The 19656-nt window shown below is 41.4% G+C and overlaps 1 long non-coding RNA gene and 1 pseudogene across 2 annotated transcripts in view; one reads left to right on the top strand and one right to left on the bottom strand.

Moving 5' to 3' along the window:
• Positions 1 to 19656, bottom strand: part of LOC135969479 (uncharacterized) — a 121169-nt gene that overhangs the window by 68553 nt on the left and 32960 nt on the right. The window lies entirely within an intron of this gene.
• Positions 13434 to 16199, top strand: LOC102145613 (vesicle transport through interaction with t-SNAREs homolog 1B pseudogene; annotated as a pseudogene).

Below are 19656 nucleotides of genomic sequence, written 5' to 3'. Positions count from 1 at the left end.
ATGTGCTCCAGTTCCCTGCTCCAACTTTTATTCCTTTCCATCCTAGAACAGGTGTGTGGACATCTCCATCCGGACAGGGAAGTGGGCGCATTTCTCAGTCAGAAAGGCCCCCACTGATGAGATGCCATCTCTGCCTCTCAACTTTTTGTCTTCTTTTGTTTACTGACCAGGTGGAGCTATGCCTTCAGTTAGTTCCTTTAGCAGGGTGTCTAATTCTGTGAAAATGAAAATGAAAGCCACAAATTGCCTCTCGTGGAGCATTATAGGTACAGATCAAAGAGTAAACTCTTTGAATAAGAATTTCAGCAAACTCCTCTCTCCCTCAAAATTATTATTATTATTATTTTATTTATTTATTTTTTTGAGATGGAGTCTCGCCTATGGCCCAGGCTGGAGTGCAGTGGCGAGATCTCGGCTCACTGCAAGGTCCGCTTCCCGGGTTCACACCATCCTTCCTGCCTCCTCCTGAGTAGCTGGGACTACAGGCGCCGCCACCACGACCGGCTAATTTTTTTTGTATTTTTAGTAAAGACGGGGTTTCACCGTGTTAGCCAGGGTGGTCTCGATCTCCCAACCTTGTGATCCACCCGCCTCGACCTCCCAAAATGCTGGGATTACAGGCGTGAGCCACCGCGCCCGGCCTCCTTCAAAAAAATTTAAGCAGAGGTTGAAAGTTGCTTAAAACTAGTCTCTCAAGTTAGGCCTTCTGATTCTGTCAATTTTGGGGCTGCCTTACCATTAAAGCAGTTATGGGTGCATTCAAGGAGCAGGAAAAAACTTCATGCACTGAGATACACAATGTGTTAGGATGACTTTGGGGTTGGGAGGATGAGGGAGGGGCATGTTCCCAATAACAGAGACATTCTGTTTCTCCTCTCTGGACATGCTCTCCCTGGGTGACTACATTCACAGTCATGTCTTCATGTTAATCCCTCTCAAATGAAAATCTGTGTACGTAGAACTTCAATGCTAAGCTTCAGGACTATACCTGCACTACCTGGGTAGAGCTCTGGTGTGAGTATCATCCAACCAGACTAAGAAAGTGCCTACCACTTCTAAGGGGAAAAAAGATGTTCTGTGTATGAGGAGAAGACCCTCTCATAGAGAACTGAGGGAGGGAGAAAACAGGCAGATGGGTTGAGGTGGCACCCAAGAACCTGGTGACAAGGAGGAATTCTGACGGAAAAGGAGAGACAGAACTAGTTCCCTACTAATTTTCCTTGTGCCTTTAAATAGCACGTTGCCAAGTGATTTGAGGCCCTTTAATAGCTTTGCTGGGAAATGCCTCTGTCCTGTGCCGTTGCTATGAGAAGCCTTTCTTTGTTTATTAGTTTGGTTTACAAAAGGCACCAGATGTTTTAAAACCTCAGGCCACATGTATAATCAAAATGACATCATTAGAATGCTAACGATAGCAAACCCACTTCAAACACTTTCTCCCCAGCATGGGGATACTGGCCTTGCCAAAACCCAAATGAATGTACCACCTTTAGTTCGACCACCAAAAATGTTTTGTGATCTTTTTGTTTGTTTGTTTGTTCTTCACTCCCCTTAAAGAATTTTCCCTGAGGTAGGAATTCAAACCTTAGCCTATTAAAGGACTATAGCCTGCCTGGGTCTCCTGATTCATATTTAAAAATTTACGTTTGTATTCTTTTAATTTCCTTGGGTTTGCCAAAGGAAATTAAATATATTTGTTCATTATTCAGTTGTCTGTAAGTCATTCGGATCTGTGTCAGAATCTCTTTTGTAGCTTACAACTATGTAGAGGGAAGGCTTGTTTTCATTTTCATTCCAGCAAGATACAGGGCAGTGCTTGGTAAAGATTAAGTTGCACCATATGAGATTAAATATTTCACCATTTTTTACCAACAAAAAAGCGCAATTTTATATACGTCAACCTAATATATTCAGTATACGCAATACTACAAATGTGAAGTGTTGCGACAGATCCTTAACAGGTCTTCTTAGACTTCCCAGTGACCAGGTTCCAAGGAGAAAAATCAGTTGTTCTCTCCACCCTGACATGGTGTGGGGGTAATAGCCTTTTCTTAGGTCTTGCCTACACAGTGACAGGAGCTATAACATGGTTGGCCTCCTTTGCCATGATGGCAATTCACATCACACTGAAAAACAAGCAAATGTCCTTCTTCCATCAGTAAAGTCAAGCTTTAAAAAGAAAAGGAGGAAACAAAAATGGACAGTGAAGTAACAGAACCAAAGATGTCTGAAAGGCTTGAAATGACTGGAATGTTTCAACAAGGGGAACTAGATTGACTGAACTAAAATCAATTTGAAATAGATAATGAAGAGAATTTTAGAGTTAAAAAGAAGAAGGAAGAAGAAGAGGGGAGGCATAATTATATGTAGTAAAATGTCCTTGGTATGGGGAGAATAAATCACTCTTGAGCTCTAGACCAGTTCTCCAGTATTTATTTGAAGTCCTTGAGCCTAAAGGCAGGTGAACTCCGTAAGAGAGTGCCATCACCAGAAAAGAGCAAGCAACCTGGGGTGCCCACGTTTAGGTGAGTCCTAACCATCAGATCAGGCTCAAACCATGAGTCTTCACTGGCTATCTGAAATTTTCTTTTTTCTTTTTTTTTCTTTTGAGATGGAGTCTAACCCCGTCACCCAGGCTGGAGTACAGTGGCACAATCTTGGCTCACTGCAACTTCTGCCTCCCAGGCTCAAGTGATCCTCCTGCCTCAGCCTCCTGATTAGCTAGGATTATAGGCGTGTGCCACCATACCCAGCTAATTTTTGTTATTTTATGTATCTATTTATTTGTTTGTTTGAGACAGAGTCTTGCTCTGTCACCCATGCTGGAGTGCAGTGGCGTGATCTCAGCTCACTGTAACCTCTATCTCCCAGGTTTAAGCAGTTCTCCTGCCTCAGCCTCCCGAGTAACTGGGATTACAGGTGCATGCCACCACGCCTGGCTAATTTTTGTCATTTTAGTAAAGACGGGGTTTTTCACCATGTTGGCTAGGCTGGTCTCAAACTCCTGACCTCAGGTGATCCACCCGCATCACCCTCCCAAAGTGCTGGGATTACAGGCTTGAGCCACCGTGCCCGGCCTAATTTTTATAATTTTAGTAGAGTCAGGGTTTCACCATGTTGGCCAGGCTGGTCTCAAACTCCTGACCTCAAGTGATCCACCCGCCTTCCAAAGTGCTGAGATTACAGGTGTGAGCCACCGCACCCGGCCTGAAATTATTGTAGCCACCCCAACAATTGTTGAACTAAATTGAGCATCAGGATGATTTTTGAAAACTGATTTTTTTAATGCTCTCCCTTTTCTATAGAGTTAAGTCTTGTTTTTTCCACTAAGAACAGACCAAGCAAAGGTTATGACAATATGCTTAGCACTCAAAATACAGCCATGCACCAAAAAGAAGGGCCAGAAACTTTCCTAAAGTTGGCCAAGAGGGAAGCATTGAAAGTGACTGATTCTCAAAACTGTACTCAGCATGTTGAAGGCACAACAATTCTAGAACTTATGTTGGGATGACGTGTTCTAGAAGACAAATGATGGTGTAGATTTATGATACTTGAATTAATATTTTGAGGAAGGTTCTCAGGGTCTCTCTTAAAAGGCTTTAATTCCTGCCAAAGGTCCCTTATGGGAGACTGGATGGAATGCTTAGTGAATCTGTCAGGACATGAAATCCCACATTTGTGTACCTAGCTGGCCACAATATTATACTTTTTAAGACATTTTTATGTTAATTTTTTAGAGACGGGGGAAGATTTACTCTGATGATTCTAGGAGCAGAATTGTCATTGTTAAATAAAAATATATTACCAACACATGTCCACCTCTTTAGGAGCCAAGAAAGCATTTCTTTGTTGCAAATTTCTGCATTTGTCACATTATCGAGCACTTTTCTAAAATATAAAATAATTTTAGGTACCAACTATGAAATTTTAGAATCCTTCCCCTATCTCACCTTCCATCTGTAACCAATTACCTCTGACCAGGTATGGTAGGTAGAATAATCGCCCCTGCCCACCACCGATGATGTCCACGTCCTAATCCCCGGAATGTGTAAATGTTGTATTAAATGTCCAAAGATACTTTGCAGATATGAATAAGGACACTGACAGAAGGAGATGATCCTGGGTGACTGGGGTGGGCCCACTGCAATCACAAGGGCCTTATAAGAGGGAGGCAGGAGATAAAAGGAGTAGCAGGAGACGCAACAACAGAAGCAGGAGGTTGGAGTGATGTGAGGAAGCGGCCATGATCCAAAGAATGTAAGTGGCCTCCGGAAGCTGAAAAAAGCAAGAAACAGATTGTTCGCTGAAGCCTTCAGATGCCCTGCTGACACTTTGATCTGATCTGCAGAAATGTAAGAGAATAAATTTACCTTGTTTCAAGCATGGAGTGTATGGTAATTTGTTACAATGGCAATAGAAAATGAACACATCAGAGGCTGGCAATGCTTTAGTCATCTGAGTAATTGCTTCTGGAGCTTAGGTAATCTATCCAGGGCAGAGCACTAGGAAGGGACAAGGCTCACACATCACCTAGGCCCACTGACTTATGATCCTGGGCTCATGGCCTCTTAGTCCACACTCCTCAGTTATGGTACTGGTTAGGAAAGGCAAGAGCACATTTGTTACCTCTCAGCCTTGCTTGTCAGCTTAGGGGATGCTGGATTAGTCAGAGTTCTACAGAGAAGCAGAATCAATAAAGTGCAGACAGGTGTATGGACAGGATAGATGATAGATAGATAGATAGATAGATAGATAGATAGATAGATAGATAGATAGATAGATTTTAAGATATTGTGGAGGCTGGCAAGTCCAAAATCTCATGGGAGAGGCCTCTCAGGAAAGACTTGCAGTCCAAATCCAAGGCAGTCTGCTGGACAAGCAGGAAGAGCCAATGTAGATGAAGTCTACAGGCAGTCTGCTGGGGAGTTCCTTCTTACTCTGAGGTCAGCCTTTTGTTCTATTTAGGCTTTCAGCAGATTGGATGAGGCCCACCCACATTACGGAGGGCCATCTGCTATACCCAAAGTCCACTGATTTAAGTGCAAATCTTATCCAAAAATACCTTCACAGAAATATCCAGAATAATGTTTGACCAAGTATCGGGGCGCCCCATGGCCCAGCCAAGTTGACATAAAAAATTAACCATCACAGCTGCCAAGAAGGCATCTGCATCCACCAAGTGGTCTAACATTTTCCCAACAAAGCATTTGTCATTTAACTTTATGCTAGAATCAGCTTAATGAAAAGGAGCTATACAAAAACACAAGTCATATCCATGAGAAGCTAAACTCTTCAAGAAAAATGCATGGCCAGAATTTATGACAGAATGTAGATTGTTCCACTCCTTTTTTCTCCTTCTCCACAAGTCAGTGCATCCAAAGCAGTTTATCTTTGCAGGACTCTCACTCTGCTGTGCAATCTGGGAGCCATCCTCCTTAACCCTGATAGAGGAAAAGCACTGTCATTCACAGTTCACTCCCTACCTACAATGGGAAGCTTAACTTCTCTGGTTTTCTTTCTCGCCTATTCTTTCTCTTCTCTTCCCCTCTCCCATCATCTTGCTCTTGTCTCCTTCCTTTTTTTTTTTTTTTTTTTTTTTCTGAGACAGGGTCTCACTGTGTCACCCAGGTTAGAATGCAGTGGTGGGTTCATCGCTCACTGCAGCTTTGACCTCCCAGGCTCAAACAATCCTCCCACCTCAGCCTCCTGAGTAGCTGGGACTACGGGCATCCACCACCACACCCAGCCAATTTTTTCTTCTTTTTTTTTTTTTTTTGGTAGAGATGGGGTCTTTCTATGTTGTTCAGGCTGGTCTTGAACTCCTTGGCTCAAGCGATCCTTCTGCCTCAACTTCCCAAAGTGTTAGAATTACAGGTGTGAGCCACTGCACCAGGTCCTCCCTCCACTTTTCTAATTCTTCATCCTTGTGCTTTTGTGAACTGGTTGGTGAAAATTTGGAAAAATCAAAAAAGTAAGTGCTATTCTACCCTTTCTCCAACTCCGGCAACAATGCTGGAGATGAAGAGATACAAAGTGAGTGTGAGATTGAGAGAGAACGAGAATCAGTGAGAGATTCTGAACGTGTAAGTGTGTGTGTCAGCGTGTGACTGGTTAGAAACTCATTGGGGTTTTGAGGTGCTTTTATTTTGGTGTATATTTTAAGTGCAAGGGCAAAGGCAGTAAGGTATAAAATGGGGCAGGATGAAATTACAGGTGAATGAAAGTGTAGACTTGACCTTTACTTGAATTGTACTTACTAAATCCCTACCTTGTGTGACAAGTGCACTATGTTAAGGATACCAAAATGAGCCACCTGGGCCCCTGTTTGGAAGGTACTCATCATCTCACACCAACCTTTGTGTCCTTTTGAATCCACTCGTACTCAGCCCACACAGTTGTGCATGATTCCATACCCTCCTCACACAGGTTTCTCTCAGTTTCCCGTATGTCAGTCTGCTCCCACTCCCAAAGACAGAAAAGGGAATGCGCTCACAGGGTAGCACCAGGCTTCCAACTCCCTCTGTATTATCCCAGAGCAACGAAGTCCATGCAGAGGTGTTCAAGTGGATAGAAACCTCTGACTTGGACAAAACAGTATCTTTCCCAGCCTGCAATAAGCCCTTCTTGAGGACGGCTGGTTTTTCATCTGGTGTGTTTCATGGAACAGGCTTTATTAACCAAATTTTAATAAGAGAAAACCAGCTTCAGACAGCTGCTGGTGGTTTTCCTTTGCAACGTGTCCAACAGAATTGCACAGTGCTGTGGCCTGTGGCTGTCAACATTGTTGTCTCTGGATGTTCGGAAGTGAAAGGGCTGCACAGCAGATTTCTGCTGGCTTTTCCACTGGGTTAGAGAGAGGGAAGCCCATGTCTGAGAAGGGGGTTTCTCAGAGCCCGAAAATCACTCAGGCACTCAGCCCAGGGTCACCTTCATTAGGACTGTCTCATGATTCCATTGCTAAATCTGCTTTGGTTTGGCAAATATGAAGTATTTATCACTACTAAGCAAGTTCCTGAAAACTTCATTCTCCATTACCTGGTGACAGTGTCGATATTTCATTAGAACTTCTTAGTTAAATGTATTTTAGGGCGTTATGGCCCCTTTAAAAACATCTGCATGCCTGCCCCCCCTTAAAGCTGCTATCTGGTAAAATGATTAGAAGAGAAGGAGATGAAATTATGAGATTTGGATTGCAGTGACTCAGAGAGTAGCAAAGCAGCTCATTTAGAAGGGGAAAAAAGCTTAAACTTCACTGCAAAGGGTCAGGCTTGTACAATACCCCCATTCTAATTCTGCGGTGGCTGTGAAGTGATTCAGAGCTACTCTGACAAATGTAGGAACTTTCAAAGTCTGGGGAGTGAAATATTGTCTAATAATGAATCTTCCTTTTTTGATTAGTGTGGAACCTGTATCCTGCTTCCAGAGGCAGGACTCAGTTTTCTTATTCATTTTCACCACAGTTGGAATGGAAAAATTGAAATCATTGCTCTAATGGCAAGAAACATCTTATGGTGCTCAGAGCCAGCAATCAGTACAGACAGGCACAGACAGGGGCGCCTTTTGCTCCTTTTTTGGATGGAAAGAGCTTCACTCCACCGAAATAGATGATTTTCTAGTGGAGGCTAACATTGTAATAATAACATACTCTGATGGGCTTTTTTCTTTTTTCTTTATAAGGATTTCTCAGTTTTATGTCTATAATTGACATCTATGGACCAGCTATAAAAATGTATTCCTCAGCCTAAGGTGAGGGACTTTCGAGAGGTCCAGGAGATCCCAATTGGTTTGTGGAAACTCAAGCTGCAGAACTCCAAGAAGTAGGCGAGGGTGGGAGAGACAAGCAGGGCCTTTATCTAGGGAAGGTCAGCAAAACTTTTGGATTTCCGTATTTCTCCTAAAGGTGAAAAATGAGGTAAGAAAACTGAAGGGGAGAAGGGAGACATGAAACAAAAAGAATTAATGAGGATTGAGCCCTTTATGTGCCAGCCCAATTAGAGGTGCTTTACCCACATTACTGCATTTAATCCTCATAAGGGAGTGAGGCAAATCTGTTGCGTCTCCAGGAGTCACTGTCCTCACCTTCCATCCCTCCTGTCCCAGCCCATGTCACATGATAACAGTTAACTGCTAGAGAGCCACTTGGCCTTCATGTCAACAAATGGCCAAGGGACCCAGTTCTGACTATGGGACATAACACTAAGTCTGTTGGGGGAATTTGGAAAACAAGCTTTCCTTCAAGACAAAAAAAAAAAAAAACAAGCACACATGAGAAGAGCTCTCTTGTCACCTGAGCTGCTCCCGGCTCCCTACATAGCAATGCAATTGTCTAAGGACCCAGTACTTGGAGCTGTAGCAGCCCATCTTGCAAGTAAGACACCAAAAGTTTTCATGTGAGGACAGTGGAATGGAGGATGATAAAAAGCTTTATTCGGGCCGGGCGCGGTGGCTCACGCCTGTAATCCCAGCACTTTGGGAGGCCGACGCGGGTGGATCATGAGGTCAGGAGATCGAGACCATCCTGGCTAACACAGTTAAACCCCGTCTCTACTAAAAACACAAAAAATTAGCCGGGCGCGGTGGCGGCGCCTGTAGTCCCAGCTACTCCAGAGGCTGAGGCAGGAGAATGGTGTGAACCCGGGAGGCGGAGCTTGCAGTGAGCCGAGATCACGCCACTCACTCCAGCCTGGGCGACAGAGCGAGACTCCGTCTCAACAACAACAAAAAAGCTTCATTCTTCATGACATTCTTGAGACCACTGATTCAGCCCTAGAGCCATCTACTTCTGGATGTCTTTTTGTGTGAGATAATAAATCTCCTCATTATTTCAGTCACTTTTAGCTGGATATTCTACTGCTTGCATTCAAAAGCATTCTAATTAACACAATATGACTATTTCCATTTTACTAAATTTGTTTCATCCAACAAACCAAGAAAATTAATTCATTGACCACCAGAGTAGAAGCAAAAGACAGTTGGTTTATAATTTCTCTGAAATAATATCTGTACAGTCCTTTAGTTTTTAGCTTACTACATTTCGTCCTCACTGTCCTTCATGTATAGATAACACATGATGGTCATGAAATGACCATGTACCACAGATGGTAACCTTATTTCCTATTATTTCTTGTGGCATAGGTGCTAAAAGCTTAATCCCAATCATCAACCACTAGCCTTAGAATGTGGCCAACACCCTTCTCCACTGAGAAGTTAGAGACAGATAGAAGTTTAGAGGCTTGTACTGTGAGGCCAGTCTAACATATGAACCTTTGATTATGACCTCCTACCATGATGATTATGATATCAGGTTCACAGTTCGGGACAATTCTGCAGAACAAGAAGGATGTTGCTCAAAATGGTTCTTAGCAAAATCATCAGTCATATTTAAGCTTTTAGTCACAGATATATTACACACTATATGACATTTTCAAAAAGACAAATGAAGAAGATTAGTGGTTGCCAGAGGCTCAAGGTAGGAGGAGGATGTGACAAGAAAGAGATGGCAGGCAGGAGTTTTTTGGGAGTAATAGAACTGTATCCTGATTGTGCAGCAGTTACGTGAATCTACGCATGTTTATTCCTTGAACTGTATACCAAAAAGAAGTCAATCTATTGTAAGATTTTTTAAAATAAAACTAAATTCATTCCATAAAACCTGGCTCCTAGGCATTTGTTAATTAGTCCAAATTGATTTATTTTTTTCCTTCAATTGTTAGCAAGAACGAAGGGAATAGTATAGTTAGTTACTGCTGGGCTTAAGAACACAGTAGACAGGTCAGGGAAGGAAAATATCTAGCAATATCAATTGCTGCAATTGACAAGTGTTTGGATTCACCAACAGGCATGGAAGAGAATAGGGTTTCATGAAACAAAACTGTAACTTTTAAATTGCTAGGGCCTCGTCCAATAACTTTTTGGGTTGGGAATTGGAGCCATTTCCTGGTTATAGAAGCTCAGGGTTTGTGATCATCTCAACTGATGCAGAAAAAGCATTTGACAAAATTCAGCCTCTTTCATGATTAAAAACAATAACAACACAACAAATTAGAAATAGAGGAAAACTATCTCCACACAATAAAGACCATATATTAAAAACCCACAGCTAACATCATACTCCACAGTGAAAGACCAAAAGTATTTCCTCTACGATCAGGCACAAGAAAAGGATATCCATTTTCACCACTTCTAATCCTAGAAGTCCTAGCCAGAGCAATTAGGCAAGAAAAAGAAAAACATCTGAATTGGAAAAGAGGTAAAACGCTCTCTGTTCACAGGTGACAAGATCTTATATGTAGAAAAGCCTAAAGAACTCACTGAAAAAAACTGTTTAAACTAATAAATTCAGCAAAGTTGCAAAATACAAAATCAATACACAGAAATCAGCTGTGTTTCTCTACACTAAGGATGAACAATCCAAAAAGAATATTCAGACAACAATTCAACTTACAATAGCATAAAAAACAATTGGGGTCCCAGGTGTGGTGACTCACACCTATAATTCCAGTCCTTTGGGAGTTGAAGCCTGGGAGTTCAAGATCAGCCTGGGCAACATAGAGATACCCTGTCTCTACAAAAATTTTAAAAAATAGCTGGAGGGCTGGGCACAGTGGCTCACGCTTATAATCTCAGCACTTTGGGAGGCTGAGGTGGGTGGATCCCTTGAGGTCGGGAGTTTGAGACCAGCCTGGCCAACATGGTGAAACTCCATCTCTACTAAAAATACAAAAATTAGCCAGGTGTGGTGGTGCATGCCTGTAGTCCCAGCTACTCAGGAGGCTGAGGCACAAGAATCGCTTGAGCCTGGGAGGTGGAGGTTGCAGTGAGCTGAGATTGTGCCACTGTACTCCAGCCTGGGCAACAGAGCGAGACTCTGTCTAAAAAAAAAAGGAAAAAAAAATTAACTGGGCATGCTGGTGGTGGCACACTCCTGTGGTCCCACCTATTCAGGAGACTGAGGTGAGAGGATCACTTGAGCCCAGGAGGTTGAATCTGCAGTGAGCCATGATCCTGCTACTGCACTCCAGCCTGGGCAATAGAGCAAGATCCTATCCCTTCCCCCCACCAAAATATATATATATATATATATACACACACACACACACACACACACACACATAATATAGACACATATCTAATATACACAAACACACATATATATATAAATAATAATTTAGAGTAAAGTTAACAAAAAAGGGGAAAGACTTTTACATTGGAAACTATAAAATGTTGCTGAAAGAAACTAAAGAAGACATCAATAAATGGAAAGAAATTCCATGTTATGGACTGAAAGGCTTAATATTGTTAAGATGTTAATACTACCCAAAGCAATCTACAGATTCAATGCAATGCCTATCAGCATCTCAATGGCTTTTTAATTTTTGTAGAAATGGAAAAATCTATCCCAAAATTCATAATCTATCCCAAATAACAAAAATAATCTAAAAAAAGAAGAACAAAGTTGGAAATCTCATATTCCTGATTTCAAAACTTACTACAAAGCTATAGTAATTAGAACAGTGTGGTACTGGCATAAAGATAGACATATAGACCAATTGAATAGAATACAGAACCCATAAATAAACTCTGGCATATATGATCAAATTAATTTGTGACAAGGGCCAAAACCATTCAGTGGTGAAAGAACAGTCTTTCAACAAATGACATCATGAACATCATGAAAACTGGATCTCCAGATGCAAGAAAAAAAAAAAAGAAGAAGAAGTAGTTGGATCCTTACCTTATACCAAATACAAAAATTATCTCACAATGTACCTAAACATCAGATGTGAAAGGATGAAACTCTTAGAAAACTCTGGTAAAAGCTTCACTACATTGGATTTGGCAATGATTTCTTGGATATAACACTAAAGGCAGAAGCAAAAAAAGAAAAAATAGACAAACTGGATATCATTATAATTTACAAATCTTGTGCATCAAAAGATACTATCATCACTCCCAACAAAAGTGGATTCCATCCATTGTACAGGTTCAACAAAACAAGATGTACACTGAGCCTGACTCCCTGTGGTGAGCATGAAAGATGGTGTCATTTTCTTGTGGGCAACAGCTATAAAAGCACTTCCTTCATTATAACCCAAAGTGCTAGAATTTCAAAATAATGATCACCTGCAACTCTCAAACAACAAAACCATTAATGATTTCCCAAACAATGAATAGATAAAATGTGCAGTACTTCTTAGAGGACAAAATAATATTATATTGATTATGCTACTTAAATTTTCAATAATCCCTACAATCTGATTTTTGCTTTTAAGAATTTACATTCTTCTTGAAAGCAGATTTGAATTCAAAATTTCTATATTATTCAGTCAAACAAATTCTTCCTACAGAAATAAAAGAAACGGTAACTTTAAGCACTTTTCAGCTACTGAGACAAGATAAAATATCCAGAGGATACAAAATATTTTACATGTACTTCCTGCATTTGTAGAGACCCTCATCCTTCAATACTTGTGAAATGGTGATGGGGTCAATAGCAAAGAGTTCTCGAGGTAAATTCTGGAATTCTGTATGACATAATTCAAATGTATCCATTTGTCAGAATCAACTCTCTGCATTTTCAGACAAAATTCAGTTAATGTCAAGTTGAGGCAAATGCTAAACCTCGGCAATTTAAATTTTGAAAAATATTCCCAGCCAGATGCGGTGGCTTACACCTGTAATCCCAGCACTTTGGAAGGCCAAGGCAGGCGGATCACTTGAGGCCAAGAGTTCAAGACCAGCCTGGGCAACATAGCGAAATCCTGTCTCTACTAAAAATACAAAAAATTAGCTGGGAGTGATAGCACGCACCAGTAATCCCAGCTACTCGGAAGGCTGAGGCAGGGGAATTGCTTAAATCCAGGAGGTGGAGGTCTCAAAAAAAAAAAAAAAAGAAAGAAGAGAAGAGAAGAGAAAAAGAAAAAAAGAAAAGGAAAAGAAAAGAAAGAAAAGAAAAAAAATACTCCTGCCTTGGGGAATCAGGATGAGGTAGGAAAGTACAGTTATTAAGTCCGTAGGTTCTCAGCACAGACTGCCCAAGTTCAAATCCCAGCCCTGCCATTTATTATACAAACTATGTGACCTTCAAGAAGTTATTTCTCACTAAACCACAGTTTTAAAAGGTAACAACAGCACAGTACAATAGTCCTCCTTATCTGCATGGCACATGTTCCAAAGCCCCCAGTGGATGCCTGAGACCACAGATAGTACTGGACCCAACTGCTGTCATTTGGAGCGTGTTTCAGTTCATGTCTTCCACTCACAAATTTAATGCCTTTTCCATCTTAGGTAAGCACTTATCACATACTGTGGCCATAACTTTTGCAGTCTGAGGTGCAACAGCAAAACTAACACACATTTCTCTTTCTTTTCTCTTGACAAAAATGGATAAAATTCTTACTGTGGATTTTAGCAACCTCCGCATACTATTTTTTTTCGTTTCCTTATTTAGTTGAGAATGTTCAGCTTTTCATTTAAAGCAAACACTTTACAGCTTCTCTTTGGCATATCCGAATTGCCAGCATCACTACTCTTGGACTTTGAGGTGATTATTAAGTAAAATAAGGGTTACTTGAACACAAGAACTGTTGATACTGCGACAGTCAATCTGATAACCTAGAGGGCTCCAAGTCACTGTCACTAATGGGTGTGTAGCACGGACAGCGTGGAGATGCTGGACAAAGGGATGGTTCACATCCCCAGCAGGATGGAGCAGGATGACCTAAGATTTTGTCACACTACTTAAAATGGCCTGCATTTAAAACTTACGAATTATTTCTGGAATTTTCTATTAATATTTTCAGACCACAGTTGACCTCAGGTAACAGGAACCATGGAAATTGAAAACCATGGATGAAGGGGAACTATGATAACTGTCTCACAGAATTGCTAGAAAGGTGAGAAATGCACCAAAGCACTTAGTATCAGAGTAAATGACATCTAGAAAGGGCTCAACACATACCAGCAATTATTACTTACCTGGATACTTTTCCATGACCTTTTGTAAACCATGTTGCCTATAAATTGCACTAGAGATATCCATTGCATATCCCATTGCCTCATACAATTTCAATTGCTAGTCAAGCCCACATTTAATCCTATAATGACAAACAAATATGAAGTTCGATTTTCTTTAAATAAAATCACATCACAAAAGCAGAATTATTACTAAAACAACTCAGCCTCTGGCATAATATTTTACAGATTTTCATAGGCTTTTCCCAAGGTAAATTGGTAATTCTTCATCATAAAAGCAGTCGCTATAGCAATACTTCAACTGACTCCTGCATGACTGAAAGAGACCTTGAAAATAAAATAGCAAAATAGCAACAATTTTAAAAAATCTAGCTGCCTATTAATGGTAAAGTTCAGGTCTATATCGTGACTACTTCTACTCAGATAAATCCTCTGCCTCTGAAATATGACCAATGGTGTAGGGGAAAAAAGACACAATCAACTGAGTAAAAACGCGACTCACAGAATGGGAGAAAATGTGCACAAACCATGTATCTCATAAAACATTAATAGCCAGAATATATTTTTTAAAATTCCTACAACTCAGCAACAAAAACCAAAACACCCAGTTGAAAATGAGCAAAAGGACTTGAAAAAAAATCTCCAAAGAAGTACAAACTGGCCAATAAACACCTGAAAAGATGGTCAGCATCTAATGATAAGAGAAATGCACATCAAAATCGCTATTAAATGCAATTTCACATCAATTAGGATGACTGTTATTTAAAAAAACAAAAATAACAACTTTTGGCAAAGATGTGGAGTAACTGGAACCCTTGTGCATTGCTGGTAGGAATGTAAAATGATGCCGCCACTAGGGAGAACAGTATAACAGTTCCTCCAAAACTTGAAAATGGAACTACCATATTATTCAAGAATTTCATCCCTATGTATATACCTGCTCATGTTCACAGCAGCGCTATTTACAATAGCCAAAAGGTAGAGACAACCCCAGTATCCACTGAGAGATGGCTGGATAAACAAAATGGGGCATATACATACAAAGGTCTATTATTCAGCCTTAAAAAGGAAGTAAATTTTGACACATGCTACAACAGCACGGATGAACCTTAAGAACATTTTGCTAAGTGAAATAAGCCAGTCACATAAAAACAAATGCTATACAATGCCACTTATATGAGGTACCCTAAAATTCATAGAGAAAGAAAGTGGGACAGAGATGATTACCAGGGGCAGAGGAAGGGGAGAATGAAGAGTTGTTTAACGGATGTAAAGTTTCAGTTTTGCAAGCTGAAAAGAGTTTGAAGGTGGACAATGGTGATGGTTGTACAACCATGTGAATATACTTAATGCCACTGAACTCTACACGTAAAAATGGTGAAAGCGGTCCTGGGCTGCGGTGGCGCGGTGGTCGCCGTGATGGTCACAGGACTTGGCGGCTGACCCCCGGGCTAGGAGAGGGCCCAGTGCCCCAGATCTCGGTGGCTACTGCTGGAGCGCGGCCTGCACCATGGCCACCTCCGCCGCCTCCTCGGAGCATTTCAAGAAGCTGTAGGATCTCTTCCACGGCCTCCAAGAAGACCTATAAGGGGTGCCCGAGCGGCTGCTGGGAACGGCAGGGACCGGAGAGAAGAAGTTAATCAGGGATTTTGATGAAAAGCAACGGGAAGCAAATGAAACGCTGGAGAGATAGAGGAGGAGCTACGTTATGCACCTGTCTTTCTGTAACCCCATGATGTCTAAGTTTCAAAACTACCAGAAGGACCTCGCCAAACTCCATGGGGAGGTGAGCAGCACACCTTTGACAGCCACACCTGGAGGCCGAAGAGACATGAAATATGGCATATATGCTGTAGAGAATGAGCATATGAATCGGCTACAGTCTCAAAGGGCAACGCTTCCTCAAGGCACTGAAAGTCTGAACTAGGCCACCCACAGTATTGAATGTTCTCATCGGATTGCCACGGAGACTGACCAGCTTGGCTCAGAAATCACAGAAGAGCTGGGCGAACAATGAGACCAGTTAGAATGCACCAAGAGTAGACTGGTAAACACAAGTGAAAACTTGAGCAACAGTCGAAAGATTCTCCGTTCAATGTCCAGAGAAGTGACAACCAACAAGCTGTTGCTTTCCATCATCATCTTACTTTTGCTCGCCATCCTGGGAGGTCTGGTTTACTACAAATTATTTCATAACCATTGAACTTCCTATAGGGAAGGGTTTGTGGACCAGCACTTTGACTTTGTGAATGCATGATGTTAGGGATGTGGATGGAATAAGCATACTGCTGCTGGATGTGGATGGAATAAGCATACGGCCTAACAGTTCAGGGATGCACTGTGTAGCTGGACTGTGAGAGAAGGGAGGAAAGATGGAAAGCCACTTAAATGTGAAGGAACAGCAACAAGACCAGTATGATATACCAAGATAATAAATGCTGTTTATGACTTCTTTAAAATAAATGGTTAATGTGGGAAATTTACATACTTACCACTTAAACCATTTTTATGTGTAGAGCTTAACCGTTTAGTACTTTAACCTCCGACAGACACTCAAGTTCAATGTGCCATGCCTGGAGTTTGGAATGGCAGATATGAAAAACCCTTTTTGAGTGGGTAATTACATGTGCACTAACCATTTGAACAAGCCAAATATCAGTAAAGAAGATGGCATGATGATGGCTGCAGCTGAAAGCGGCAGCATCTTCTAAAAAGTTAGGACAGCATGCTTGTTTATGTGAGGTTCCTGTCTTGCTAGTTTCACTGGAAATGAATCGTCTCCCTATCAATGGAGAGTTTTATTAACTTGGGTTTATTCGGTTCACTAAAATAGTTCCATTATTTAAGCACTCAAAAAGTTCTTTAGCCAGAGACATCTTACGTCACTACATCACCGAACAGAACTCTGTCAAGGATGCTCTGTAGATAACTTTTTAGCACAAGGAATTCATTCTCCTAAACACATGGGAGCCTCCACATGGCCCTTTAAAAGACACTGACCTCTTTGAAATTAGGACTGCAAGATCTATGAACTGGGGGCAACTCCCAGTTGCACAGATTCCTCTGAACTCTGGTTCTCAGAAAGACTAAATGAAGGAATCATCGGAAGACTCAAAATAGAATCTGTCACATACCAATCCTATGAGATAATGCATGATCTTGCAGAGGCACTAAGAAGAAGGAAGATGGATAATCTGAGGCTGTGTTTAACGTGGTTTATTGGCTTCTATGGACTCAAAGACCATGGAAACAATCTTCTTCTTCCATAAGAATTTACTTCATATATATGTATTTATTAACCTGAAAATAATGGTTAAATCCTAGGATCAGGACTAGTACCAGTAGAATGAAGAAGTTCCTGACTCCCTGACTTCCTTCCAGCCAGATGAGATACCATCAGTCTCTCAGCCAACACAGAAACAGTCTGCATTTCAGGATGTTCATCTTTGACCTCTTTTGCATTGTCAGGGATTTTTAGACAGCCCATAGCTTCATGCAGGCTTCTTTGGCTCACACTAGTGAGAGTTTCCCATATGGACTAAGGTCAGTTTTTGACCTCTGGAATCCTCAATATGCTATTCTCAAGGCAGCTGCCTTCTTCCTAGTGTCTTATAAATTAGCTGTGTATTTTCTGGGATCAACCATATCCTTGGAAAACTGACTGCAGCTCATCCAAAGACAGCTGTGTGAAGATTTCAGGAGCAATAACTCAAGACAAAGGGTCCTCAATGGTCACCAGAGCCCCAAATTTGGATAAGGTTTCACTTGAATATTCATTGGTTTTAGCAGCTTGGCAAAAGTAGGAAAGAACTCCTAATTCCATGGGGTTAAATATCCTCCCTGAAACTAAAATGGAAAAGATTAACTGCCTCATGGAAAGGATTCTGTGATAAATCTGATGTCCTGGGGTCACTTTCCTAATAGCACCTCCTCTTCTCATCACTCATCTCCCCTGTGTGTCTCTTGAATAATATCACTCTCGAGGATTTAATAAAGATTTCTCTGTCAGCAGCCCAAGTCAAAGCCTCTAGAGAAGCTGGTATATTGTTTGAAAAATCCTGGTCCCTCAGTCCCGATGAAGTATAGGAATAAAGAGAACGTAAGGGAAAAGACGTCTACTGGGGGCACCCTGAAGCCAATAGTATTATGTGTTTAGAAAGGATTATGAGACATCAGACCAAGAGAGATATTTAAATAGACTAGGAGTTACATGCTATTAGCAATTATTGTTAATTTGGTGTGATAATCGCATTGTGGTTATAGTAGTATTTTTATAGTTTTTAATTAGCGATAGATAAAGGGATAACTAGTTTCAATGCATTCCACTTTATTGACATTAGCAGATATTGAGCTTTTTATAAATTGAAGGTTTGTGGCAATTCTGCATGGAGCAAGTCTATCAGCGCCATTTTTCCAACAGCAGGCACTCCCTTCATGTCTCTGTGTCACCTTTTGGTAATTCTCACAATATTTCAAGCTTTTTCATGATTATTGTATCTGTTATGATGATCTGTGATCAGCCATTTTTGATGTGACTATTGTAGTTGCTTTGGGGCAACACAAACCATGCCCACGTGACAGTGAACTTATTGAATAAACATTGTGTGTATTCTATCTGCTCCCCCAGTTGGCCATTCCCTCATCTCTCTCCCTCTTCTCAGGCCTCCCTATTCCCGGAGACATAACAATAATGAAGTTAGGCCAATTAATAACTCTACAATGGCTTCTAAGTGTTCAAGTAAAAGGGAGAGTTACATGATTCTCACTTTAACTCAAAAGCTAGAAATGATTAAGCCTAGTGAGAAAGGCATATTGAAAGCAGAGATACACTGAAAACTAGGCCTCTTGTGCCAGTTAGCCAAGTTGTGAATGCAAAGGGAAGTTCTTGAAGGAAATTAAAAGTGCTACTCCGGTGAACACATGACTGAGAAGAAAATGTAATAGTCTTACTGCTGACAGGGAGAAAGTTTTAGTGGTTTTGATAGAAGATCAAACCAGCCAGGACATTCCCTTAAGCCAAAACCTAATCCAGTGCAAGGTGCCAACTCTCTTCAACTCTGTGAAGGCTGAGAGAGGTGAGGAAGCTGCAGAAGAAAAGCCTGAAGCTAGCAGAGGTTGGTTCATGAGGTTTAAGGAAAGAAGCTGCCAGGCGTGGTGGCTCACACCTGTAATCCCAGCACTTTGGGAGGCTGAGGCAGGCGGATTGCTTGAGCTCAGGAGTTTGAGACCAGTCTGAGCAACATGGAGAGACTTCTTCTCTACAAAAAAATAAAAAATTAGCTGGATGTGCTGGCACATGCCTGTAGTTCCAACTACTCAAGAGGCTGAGGTAGGAGGATGGCTTAAGCCCAGGAGGTGGAGGTTGCAGTAAACCAAGATTGTGCCACTGCACTCCAGCCTGGGTAACACAGCCTGACACTTGTGAAAGAAAGAAGAAAAGAAACAAGCAAGCAAGCAAGCAAGCAAGCAAGAGAGAAAGAGAGAGAGAAAGAAAGAGAGAGAGAAAGAGAGAGAAAGGAAGGAAAGGGAAGGGAGAAGGGAAGGGGGAAGGGAAGGGGGAAGGGAAAGAGGAAGGGAAGAGGGAAGGGAAGGGAAGGGGGAAAGGAGCCATGTTCAGAACATAAAAGTGCAAGGTGAAGCAGGAAGTGCTGATGTAGAAGTTGCAGAAAGTTATCCAGAAGG

The sequence above is a fragment of the Macaca fascicularis genome, chromosome 2 (genome assembly GCF_037993035.2).
Source record: "Macaca fascicularis isolate 582-1 chromosome 2, T2T-MFA8v1.1".
Classification (NCBI taxonomy): domain Eukaryota; kingdom Metazoa; phylum Chordata; class Mammalia; order Primates; family Cercopithecidae; genus Macaca; species Macaca fascicularis.
The sequence above is the reverse complement of the archived record's forward strand: the minus strand, read 5'-3'. Positions and strand labels throughout refer to the sequence as shown.